Here is an 8,828-nt window from a genome sequence, read left to right on the forward strand (position 1 = left end):
TAATCCATTCTTTCTCACTGAAGTTTATTTTATTTTTTTCAAAAATATATGCTGTCAAGCTTTTTTTTTTTTTTTCTTCTGAGTGTTAGCAATAACAGGGAGATCATGATTTCCTACACAAAATGGCACTAGCTTTTGACAAGTCTATCACATTAAATTTCATCTATAATTTCATTTTGCAAACATTTAATTTTCTTCAGTGTCCTTCATTCAAGTTAATTTGAATAAGTTAGCGTCATCAGAGGTATTTACCATCTCACTGCTCTTTTTCCAAGCTGGAATGAATGATTTGAACACAGGAACTACTAATCCATATAATTGCATAACTCAGTTGATTACACATCACTTCTGATCATTTATCTTTACTTTCAGTTGCCTGCCTTCTAAATAGTTATCAAAACCTTTTCACCTCTCTGCCATGACTATTTTCTTGAGTAATCTGCAAGCTATTGTGAGGTAGATTGTTACAAACCTTTTGGAAATTCATGAATACAGTAATCAAACCGATTCTTCCTAAGGACTTTACATTTATGCAAGTATTTTTATTTATTCTATGTCACAATGTTGGCTAACTTAACTAACTTTCTAATTTAGAAACCAGAAGTTCCCAAAGACCACAGTTAATTATCACTGACCAGGGCTAACACAGTATTAAACAAAATCAGCCTATTATCTTTTTTAGGAAGGTAATTTTAACAGATATTTTTTAGTCAAAGAACTCTATGAATTGAAGAAATTTTAGACTTTTTTTTTTTTAAATTGTATATGTCATATAATCATAGAATCACAGAACTGCTCAGGTTGGAAAAGACCTTAAAGATCATCAAGTCCAACCAAAGCCTAACCATATTTACTTAACAACTCTCTGCTAAAACATGTCTCTGAGCATCACATCCAAATTCTTTTAAAGCACATTCTGGGAGGGTGATTCACCTCCCTGGGGAGCCTATTCCAGTGCTTAACAAACCTTTTTGTAAAGAAATCTTTCCTGATAGCTAACCTAAATTTCTCCTGGTGCAACTTGAGGCCATTTCCCTTCGTCCTGTCACCTGTCACAAGTGGAGAAGAGATCAACTCCACTCTCTCTGCAATAACCTTTCAGATATTTGAAGAGAGCAATAAGGTCATGTACAGTTTATTACTGCTAGCAAGAAAATAATCTCTTGTACCTAGAGCGTGGGCAATGTTATTATGAGATGTAAAGTTATGCGGGCATTTTTTTGCTTATTTCCGATAATAAAGATCATAGGGAGTAGATTATAGTGTTATTGTAAGTTTAATCCTTTATGTCTATAAACTGTTGTTACAAAGCCTTTGTATAAACATTACGTATGGTTTAATATGAAGAGATGAACTGTATTTATATTCAACTCATGGGTACCAAAGATGATACAAGATTATCCAGTGAACTGATTTATTGAGGCAATATGCCATCAAAAGTACTTACTTCCTCTCCATCCCAGATTCAAATAGCTGTCCTACCCCTTCTTATTAGAGAAACGTTACTCCTAATTTCAACATGAAACAGAAAAGATCAGATTTCATACATACAAGTTTTATGGCTCCAGAGTACAGATTTTTGATATGACATTTTTTTTCAGGTCGCCTCATTCATTTATCAGAGAATACATATTTGCTTCATTTATCATAAGTATGTTTTTTTTGTTGTTGTTGTTTTTTGTTTGTTTGTTTGTTTGTTTTCTTCTTTAATTCAAGCCCTATTGAGCTTAGAAGGTGCACAGTACTTTTTTTTCTCTGGATGTGATTGGAATTTTCACTTATATTAGTATTTTCTCTGTATTATCCTTTATTTCTGAATATTCTTTGAGAATACTGCACTGTCAGAACTTGAAGGCTAAATGAAAAATTAAGTACTTTGACTTAAGTTTTCATTGTAGTTCTCATGTATTACTCATAGATCTTGGTCATCAACCTATGAACATTCACAGAAAAAGAAAAGTATAGAGAAAAAGAAAAGAAAACAAAAATTGAGAGATTTTACTAGATTTGCGAGGTGCTAAAAATGAATACTTCAAGTTAGATTTTTTCTAATATAATTCCAAAGGTTATAGAAGACTTACTTCCTCACATAATTTTTTTTGTGATATGCATGACCACTTTTAGTAGGAATGGACAAAACTACAGAACAAACTACAGTACATTTTTTAATACCTGCTAAAGATTACTGTTTATGGAAATAAACTGTTAAAACATTGGAGTGCATCTCAGTTTTAAATTGAACACAGTATTTATATTTATTCTAAGAAATACACTCAAATTATGTATTATTTTAATGAAAGAAATATACAGATGTAGATGATATAGTCTTAAAAATTCCTAATGAGGATCAAAAGAAATAAACAAACAACAGCTAGCCAGCCTCACATAAGAGATATTTAAATCATTATTTCTTACCTATAGCATTTTCCACTTCATTCTTGTTAAGATGATAACTTAGCTGTTATAATACAGAGCATCATCTGATGTGGTTGATGACCTGCATACGTTAAGATGTTCTTGAATCAGTAATCAATATATAATTTGTTAAAATTGCAACAAACTTGGTTATTCACTGGTCAAACTCTGCAAGATGTTTGCTTAATGGCTCAATAATTTTTATATAGAAAAAACTGTTCTGGCTAAAGTAATTACAAACTCCCTGCGGGCATATGCATGCAAATGAATTATTCAAAAATAACATAATATATTTCACTCTGCTTTGCTGTTGTTATTATCCTTTGTTTCCTTTCCTTTGGGGAAGAACATTAAAAAAAACAAACAAACAAAAAAAAAAGACTTCACAGGTGACTGTGAAGACAGTCAAAACACTCATTATGCTAACGATACATAATTTTTGTTCTCTAATTGTCACAATCTAAGAGTTAATAATGCAACACCCCTCTTCCTCCTTGGGAGAAAGTAAGGGAAAAGGAAGAGGGGAAAGCCCTGATTGAGATAGGATAAACTAATTTATTTAGAAGAATGTGAGATAATACAGAATACTTAATAAATTATTCAAAATAATTAATAAATTATTCAAAAGGAACAAAAAATAAAACCAGAGGAGAGAAAGAGTCAGTCTAACTCTTTACTGGCAGGCCCTCCCTGGCTTGCCTCCCAGACAAGACAAGAGAGCTCTCCTCCTGTCACGTGGAATCTGAAATCATACAGAGGCTCTTGGGAAATGCAGTGTATCTTCCTCTTGTAGATTCGGAATTCATGTGAGACTGCTAGAGAAACCAGGAAGCACAGATCCACGGTGCACCATGCCTCTGTACCCAAAAAGCTTTTCTCTTGATGATATGATATGGAATACTGATAAATCCATGATACTAATGATAACAAGATTTTCAGAGACTGATAAAGCAAACTTGGTACCTTGGTACCTAGCTACCTTGGTACTTTTTTTTTTTATGACTACAAGTAAAATGAATAAACATATTGGTTTGGAAGAATGTGTGCTTTCTTACATTAATACTAGTTATTTGATTTCAAGAATTTCAAAATATAAGACAATATAAACAGGTAAAGATAGTGTTTTGCTCTAATAATCACAAAAATATTCAACATGAGTTGTCTTTTTCCCAATTTCAGTAGGGCATAAGTGGTCTTAAGGAGAGTTTTGCATAACATCCTCATCTAGTCACTGTGAAAAATAATTGAAGTAATTTCACAAGAATAAAAAGAACAGGAAGAACAAATTCACCTTTGTCTCCTTTGGTCAGAAAATTTAAACTTTCTTTACTATCAAGAAAGGAGTACACTCAAAGCAAGATATAGTACTGTGAAATGATGTTTACTCTTGTAATATCTATGCATCTACATCAATAAAGATGGAAAATTTATGTGTATCTGTCTTCAGATGATCGTTGAAAAACAATGGAATTCCTAAGCATATTTATTTATAGTTTGGGAAAATCATGGACTTGATATCTTACTTTCAGTGGAAGAAAACTACAAAACTATTACTATATTTAGAACTATAGCACTGTTCAAAATAGCATGCACCTTATACTGGTAGAGAAATACAAAGGAAAATCTGAAAATTTAAATATTAATAGAGAGCAGCACTTGGAATACTCTGTAAAAATCTAATAAGAGCTTAAAAGAAGAAGTGATAAATCAGAGATTGCAGATGGCAAAAAAAAACTATGAATAGAGATATGAAATAACTATTAAAAATCAATACTTAAAAGTAAAATATGAAGGGAATAGTGAAAAGAAGATTAAAAAGTGACAAAAATGTTTATGCACTGGATGTATAATAACACTAGAATTTTGAATAACATTAGAATTTCTATTTTACCCTCAAATTATGTATTAATATATACATTATACATGATTACTTGAAAGATGTTCAGATTTTGTCACAGAGTGTTACCTGAAAAATCTATGTGCAATATTTTTGATTGTGTCAATTTAATCTGTTTTCTGTAAAATGAAAAATAAATAAAAATGAAAAGGATGCTAAAGAGAGAGTATAAACACAATGTTAGTGACATTTAAAAAATAATGATGTGACAGACTGTAGACAAAAGGAAAATGCCAGTTTCACAGCATTTTAATCATCCACTTGATGACATTAAATGATTCATTATTTGATGAACATGTAAGTGAGAATTTGTGCTCTGCTTCCATAGTGAGTGAAAGGAAACAAAATGAGCAGTTTTGTATTGAACATTTAGTGACAGATTATGTATCCTTTGAGATTAACATTTGAAGATGATATTTACCTGCCTATGATAGCATTTTAAGATCATTCTAAGAAAAGACAGATATATATGAAAAAAAATATTAAGAAAGTTTATTAAAACCTTAAAATCAATTTTCATTCATTATTATTTTATCTGTTCAAATTTTATGAGATAAATTGTCTATGTCTTCAGATAACTATAACAAAAAGACAGAGAACTATGTTCATCATTCTGCCATTTCTCCTTTAATCATTGAATCATCGAAGTTGGAAAAGACCTCCAAAATCATCCAGTTCAATAATTTACCTATCAGCAGTATTTCCCACAAAAATACGTCCCTCAGTACAACTAAATGTTTCTTGAGCCCCTCCAGGGTCGATGACTCCACCACTTCCTGGACAGCCTGTTCCAATGTCTGATCACTCTCTCAGAGAAGTATTTCCAAAAACCCAACCTGAATCTCCCCTGTTGCAACTTGAGGGCGCTCCCTCTAGTCCTATTGCTAGTTACACAGGAAAAGAGGCTGATCTCCACCTTGCCACAACCTCCCTTCAGAGAATTAAGATCACCCCTGAGTCTTCTCTTCTTCAGACTGATCCCAGTTCCCTCAGTTTCTCCTTATAAGGCCTGTGTTTCAGACCCCTCTCTGGCTTCGTTGCCTTTCTCTGTGCATGTTCCAAGGCCTCAATGTCTTTCTTTTTTCATGCCAGCTCATCTTATGGCACACAAAGACAGTCTGATCCTATGCCTTTAAGATTTTCTTCTTGAGGAAAATCTAGCCTTCCTGGACCAAGTCCTTCAGGACTGACTCCCAAGGGATTCTCCTGACCAGCTTTCTAAACAGTTCAAAGTCTTCCCTCTGGAAGTCCAAAGTAGTATTTTTGATGGTCCTGACATCACCAAGAATAAAGAACTTAGTTATTTCATGATCACTGTGATCAAGACAGCTTCCAATCACCATGTCTCCCACCAGTCCTTCTCTGTTTGGAAACAGTAGGTCTAGTGGGGTGCTTCCCCTGGAATATTTTCTTACCAGCAGCATCAAGAAGTTATTTTCCAACCACTCCATGAACCTCCTTGACTACTTCTTCTCTGTAGTGTTCTACTTCCAGCAAATGTCAGGTAAATTGAGGTGCATGAGAGGAAGAACTGCTAATAGTGTGACTTCTGCAAACTGCTCATAGAACATTTTATCTATTTCTTCAATCTGGTTGGGCAGCCTATAACAGATTCCTAGCAGGATGTATGCCTTGTTGGTCTTCCCTTGCTCCTCACCCAGAAGAACTTGATCTTATTCCCAGAACTGAGCTTTACAACATCAAAATATGCTCTAACATAGATAGTGAGCCACCACCTCTCCTTCCTTGTCTATCCCTCCTAAAGAGCTGTTAGCCCTCCATTGCAGCACTCCTATGATCCCATCATATTTAAGTGATGGCACCTAAGTCACTCTTCTAGTGCTGCACCATGGCTTCTAGATCTTCCTCCTTGTTTCCCATGCTGTGTGTGTTAGTGTAGAAGCACTTCAACTGTTCTATTGGTTTCACTCTTCATCTAGAAATGCTGCCCCTAGGCTCATTTCTAGCAGCCTTGATTTTATCTCCTTCCTCTTTCAAGCCAACTTTAAAGTCCTCTCAGTGAGCTCTGAAGACTTCTGGGACAGAATCTTTTTCCCTTTTTGAGACAGATGGATCCCATCTGTTGCCAGAAGGCCGGGTGCTGAATAAACCACACCATGATCACACACACACACAAATAAAAATAATAATAATAATAAAATCATCTGATGGCACTAGCCTCTTAGCCATGTGTTAATCAGGTGAGTTTTCCTTCTCCTCTCAGTGTCTATCCCTGTTACTGAGGGGATCAGCTACCTGAGCTTCCACTCCATAAATAACTACCGTAGTGCCCTGAAAGTCCCTCTTGATAGCTCTCAGGCCTCTTTACTAAATTTCATTGCTGCCTAAATAGCAGGGACAGGTAGTAATCAGAGGGTCATAGTGTTTTAAGGAATAATAATAATAATAATAAAAAGAAAGATTAAATACTACTTTTCAGCAAATGAATAGCATCTCATTATCCATGGGGGAAAAGTTCACACAGTCTTACAAGGACTGCTTGTAATACAAAAGTAGCATATCTCAAGCCAGAATTTGCAGGAAAAAGATATCATTGACAATTTCAGATGAAGAAATGCTATAATTATTTATCAGTTCACTATGAAGAGATCATTTTTATTTCTGATTTGGAATTAGCAATTTTTTTCATTTGATCTTTCTATATGGTTAATGTCATGCTGACTAAAAGAAAAGAGGTGGGAAAAGGGAATGAAGGAGAAGAAAAAAAAAAGAAAATTTCAGATATACACTGTACAAATGGAGTGAAGAACAGTAGTAGTAAAAATTCAGGTACTGAGAAGGACATTAGGAAGAACCTAAACTTCAATAACAATATTGTGATTTTCTTCTTTAAAAGTGAGGGAAGTCTTTGATTGTGACAGAGTTGCTTTAATGTTATCACTGGGAGGAATATGATTGAGATAGCTGCTTCACAGGCTTACTTTTAAAATATCACAGCAACGTAGAAGGAAAATGGTGGAAGGGAAAATGAATGCATGAATGATTAGAAACACCCTTTATAGTGAGGTGCTTAGGATTTGTTAGCCCTTTTAGTCTCCAAGGAACACATAGCAAAAAGTCCACTCTGCCATCATCAGTGTAGTGCATACTCTGAGGTAAAATATGGATGTTTTAACAATATAAAAAACATTGTAAATCAATCATGCTTAATGGTTTTGGCATGGAACTATACATTTTGCAGATGGAATTGCAGGAGTAATACCTGAAGTTTAAAATCTGCAGATGAGCTATGTCCCTGACTGTCTGAATTATGTGTAACTTTTTACATAGTTCAATTTCTCTGGATAGCTGAGTGCTTTAACTTTTGTCAGTATAAAGGGGATGATTTATCCTCTCCATCTCAAAAGCATGCTATCACAGTGAAAGAAAATCCATTTCAAATACATAGCATTTACTTAATCTGAAGATGTTAATAATAGATTTCATATTTATTTTAGAGTTTATGCTTAAAATTCTTGAAGCACTTTGATATCTAAACCGTTGCAGATACTCAGATACTTTAATAATAGTCTGGTAGTTAGACAAGTTTTGTCTGCAAGTGCTGAATTTGGGCTGAGGTGTAGGGGATAAGACTTGTTTTACAAATAATCTTGTACTCTACAGGAAGGAGGATAAAGATTCAACGTGAAATCAAAAAAAAACAACAAGGAACATTAAGACAGTTGTGAGGCTAAACAGTGAAATCCGATTATCACTGTTTACAAGAATGGTTAATCAGATATATGACACCCGTAACATGGAAATCAGGACACATATATCTAAAATAGTAACATATAAAAACTTTTTGTGTGCTTTAATTTAATAAATATTTACAAAACATTAAATAAAATTCAGTACTAATTATAGTTCCAGCAAGCTAGGCCTTGAGAAAAAAGTTCTAAGTTCCCAAGCTTAAAACACATTCTGAAAATATCGCAAGTTACCAAGAGAGATTACAAAATTGTCCTTACATCTCATTTGAAAGATAGATTCTCTCGTTACACAGTTACTAACTTGGCTTGTTTACTGATTGGGAGGGAATGATGACACTAACTGTATCACTCCCAGGGTTGAGAGTGCTGTAGGAATGGAAATAATAAAACTAATTGACCTACAAGAACTGCTAGACCTACTAGGCAGAAAAAATAAGACTCTCATAGATTGCATTTCTGGTGATTTCTGAACAATCTGTAGTAGAATGGTTTCACTTCTGCAATGATATTTATGATTACAACAAAATATTTCTGATGCTAAAAACTCTAAAATTATAAGTAATCTTTAAAGCATTTATTTGGTTTATGATTCCATATGGTATTAAAACAAACAAACAAACAAACAAAACACACACACAAGAAAAAAAACAAACAAAAACACTTTAACATGCAATATGAAGAGAAATTGTGTCAAATGTTATTTCCTGTATGATTTTTTAAATAGTAACAGAAGAATATACACATTTTTCTACTTAAAATTTCCCTGTATATATTCAATATTAAAAAAAAAAAAGAAAGAAAGA

Source organism: Meleagris gallopavo, chromosome Z (genome assembly GCF_000146605.3).
Source record: "Meleagris gallopavo isolate NT-WF06-2002-E0010 breed Aviagen turkey brand Nicholas breeding stock chromosome Z, Turkey_5.1, whole genome shotgun sequence".
In the NCBI taxonomy this organism is placed as follows: Eukaryota; Metazoa; Chordata; class Aves; order Galliformes; family Phasianidae; genus Meleagris; species Meleagris gallopavo.